Genomic DNA, 3,990 nt, shown 5'->3' with positions numbered 1-3,990 from the left:
ATTGATGTTATAAATCTTTGTGTTGAGGATGAATTGCAGGAGCTACTTGAAATTGATACCTCGAGGTTTGCCCCGATAAGTGAAAGTGAATACTTCAATATTGATGAAGATTTTGATGAATTGATGAAGGTGATCACGGATGATGAGACCATAGAAGAAGGAATTCTCAAGGAAGAGGAATCATTTGAAGATATTGAAAATAAAGATAGATTCCGTATAAAGAATTCCTTGGAAGAACCACCCGTACTAGAGCTTAAGGAGCTACCCAAACATTTGGAGTATGCTTATCTCGAAGGTACATCTCAATTACCGGTAATTATTGCTTCACATCTTTCCGGTAACGAGAAGGAAAGGTTAATCTCTGTTTTAAAAACCCATAAAAAGGCTATAGCCTGGAAAATGACCGACATTCCAGGGATAAACCCGTCTTATTGTACACATAAAATTCTCCTTGAGAATGACTTCAAACTAGTAGTACAAAGACAACGAAGGCTAAATCCCAACATGAAAGAGGTTGTTAAAAAAGAGGTAGTCAAGCTTCTTGACACCGGGTTAATCTACCCCATCTCCGATAGTCCTTGGGTTAGTCCAGTACAAGTAGTACCCAAAAAGGGGGTACAACCGTTATTGTAAATGAAAAGGACAAACTCGAAAAATAAAACCTATGGTACGGAAATAAATAGAGCTGCTTATCATGATGCATTATATTTTCCAACTAGAACAGTTACCGGCTGGAGAGTCTGTATTGATTACAGACGTCTCAATGATGCCACTAGAAAGGATCATTTCCCGTTACCTTTTATTGATCAAATGATTGAACGATTAGCGGGAAAAGAATACTATTGCTTTCTAGATGGTTTCTCCGGTTACTTCCAAATTCCAATTGATCCCAACGACCAAGAAAAGACTACATTCACTTGTCCTTTCGGGACCTTTGCCTATCGCTGCATGCCATTTGGTTTATGCAATGCACCCGGAACCTTTCAAAGGTGCATGATGGCAATTTTTGATGATATGGTAAAGGATTGTATGGAAGTCTTCATGGATGAATTTTTCGTGTTTAGAGACTCCTTTGAATCGTGTCTTTTTAACCTTGAACGTATGCTTATCCGATGTGAGAAAGCAAATTTGGTCCTGAATTGGGAAATATGCCACTTCATGGTGAAGGAGGGCATTGTACTTAGTCACAAGATATCTCGTGCGGGAATAGAGGTAGATAAAGCTAAAATTGAAGTTATCTCTAAGCTACCTATACCGACAAATGTCAAGGCCATTAGAAGCTTTCTTGGTCACGCGGGATTCTACAGACAATTTATCAAAGATTTTTCTAAAATCACCCGCCCAATGACCAAACTTCTTGAAAAGGATGCTCCATTTGACTTTGATTCTAATTGCGAGAACGCATTCTCCATTCTAAAGTCGAAACTCACAGAAGCTCCCATTATCGTATCTCCGGATTGGAGTATGCCATTTGAGTTAATGTGTGACGCGAGCGACTATGACTTAGGTGCTGTTTTAGGACAACATCCCGATAATCATTTTTGCCCATTTTATTATGTGAGCAAAACTCTAACGGGATCTCAAATTAATTATACCACCACGGAAAAGGAGCTCCTGGCGGTTGTTTATGCGTTTGATAAATTTCGGTCATATTTGGTGTTGTCCAAAACCATTGTTTACATGGACCATTTGTCCCTTAGGTACTTATTCTCGAAACTAGATGCAAAGCATCGTCTCATACGTTAGGTTCTTTTACTTCAAGAGTTTGACATTGAGATACGTGATAAGAAAGGAGTCGAGAATCTAGCCGCCGACCATTTATCCCAACTTGAAAACCCCAAATTAGATAAACTCGATGATACAATCATCAAGGACACATTTCCTGACAAATCTCTAATGAGGGTTGACAAGGAATCTTAAATCCCATGGTTTGCCCATTTTGCAAACTATCTTGCTTCAGGCATTCTTCAAAAAGGACTTTCTTATCAACAAAAGAAGAAATTCTTTGCGGATTTGAAGTCCTATTTCTGGGAATACCCCGACCTATTTCTTGTTAGTGCAGATCAAGTGATTCGCCGTTGTGTGTAAGGAAAAGAGGCTTAACAAATTCTTGAGCATTGCCATCAAGGGCCCACTGGCGGTCATTTCGGACCAAACCACACTACAAGAAAAATCCTTGACTCGGGCTTTTATTGGCCCACGATCTTTAAAGATGCCCATAATTTCGTTCGGACTTGTAATGCATGCCAACGAATGGGTAACATCACGAAAAAGGATGAGATGCCTCAAACCGGCATCCAAGTTTGTGAAATCTTTGATATTTGGGGAATCGATTTCATGGGACCATTTCCAAGTTCCCATAAGTGCAAGTACATCCTAGTAGCAGTTGACTATGTATCTAAGTGGGCTGAAGTGAAAGCTTTACCTACGAATGATGCTAGGGTGGTGGTGAACTTCTTGAAAAATCTCTTCTCGCGCTTTGGAATCCCAAAGGCGCTCATATCCGATCGAGGAACACATTTTTCCAACAACCTTCTTGAAAAGGTGTTGAAGAAGTATGGTGTAACTCATCGTTTCTCTACTCCGTACCACCCGCAAACGAGTGGTCAAGTGAAGAACACAAATCGTGCCTTGAAACGCATACTTGAGAAGACGGTTGATAACAACCCTAAGATTTGGCAACGCAAGTTAGATGATGCGTTGTGGGCCTTTATGACTGCTTTTAAAACACCAATCGGTACCACACCATTTAGACTTGTATATGGTAAAGCGTGCCATCTTCCGGTTGAAGTGGAACATAGAGCATACTGGGCATTGAAGCTTTGTAATTTAGACATGAAAAAGGCTGGTGAAAACTGATTCATGCAAATGCATGAATTGGAAGAGTTGAGGTTAGAAGCGTACGAGAATTTGAGCTCGTATAAAGAGAAAACGAAAAGGTGGCATGATGCCCGATTGAAAGAAGTGAAAGAGTTTAAAACCGGTGATAAGGTTTTGGTTTTTAACTCACGGTTTAAATTTTCTCCCAGAAAGTTGAAGTCCCGATGGTCGGGACCTTATTTGGTGAAACAGGCATTTCCATCGGGATATGTTGAGTTGTTTGGAAACGGAAATACTTTTAAAGTGAATGGTCATCGATTAAAACTCTATTTTGATGGAGTTGATACCATGGTTCAAGATGACATCACTTTCTCCCCCAACGCTAATTAGCTTGGGAAGGAGTCGCGTGAATGACTCACTAATAAACTTCACAACGTGTACATAGTCTCATTCGTGCATCTCGTTTCTTACGATTGATTGTTTTTAAGTGATTTTTCGAGTTTTAGTACGAACCAAGTTGTTTAGGGACCTTCCGCAATGTTTAATACGCGAAAAAACATCAAAAACTGGTGCAACAGGGCCAGATGCGCTGCATCTGTAAGGGATGTGCTGCATCTGAAGACAAGAAAAATCCCGACAGTTTTAAATGCGCTGAGATTGGGTCATGCGCCGCTTTTTGGCCAAGAGATGCGCCGTATCTACTTCAGATGCGCCGCATCTGAGCCAGATGCGCCGCATCTGCTCCAGATGCGCCGCATCTATGTCTGATTGTTGGAGTCTGCCTATTTTTTTTGCACAAATACGGGAGTTTATCAATTGTATTCATTTTTTCACCTACAACTCCGACTTTCATCTCATTTTCTCTCAACCGATTAGACCCATCTTTGAGCATCTAATCCGTCTATCAACATGAGAAAGGTAAGATTAATCTTCATTTCTTCATGATTCTTGTGTTCTTCATTCTCAAATTCGGATTTAGCTTGTTCTAAGTGTGGGGATGTTTGAATCTTCATGTTTTTGGTCATTTTATGCTTATATTGTTGATACTAATCCTTATTCATGCTCGAATTTCATGATTAATTGTTTAAAAATTTACTTTACAAATTAGGGTTCTTCATGAATTTGGGGGTTTCGAAAATTTTGACCATTAATTGATTAAATTGAGATCTT

This window comes from Rutidosis leptorrhynchoides, chromosome 1, assembly GCF_046630445.1.
Source record: "Rutidosis leptorrhynchoides isolate AG116_Rl617_1_P2 chromosome 1, CSIRO_AGI_Rlap_v1, whole genome shotgun sequence".
Classification (NCBI taxonomy): Eukaryota; Viridiplantae; Streptophyta; class Magnoliopsida; order Asterales; family Asteraceae; genus Rutidosis; species Rutidosis leptorrhynchoides.
The sequence above is the reverse complement of the archived record's forward strand: the minus strand, read 5'-3'. Positions refer to the sequence as shown.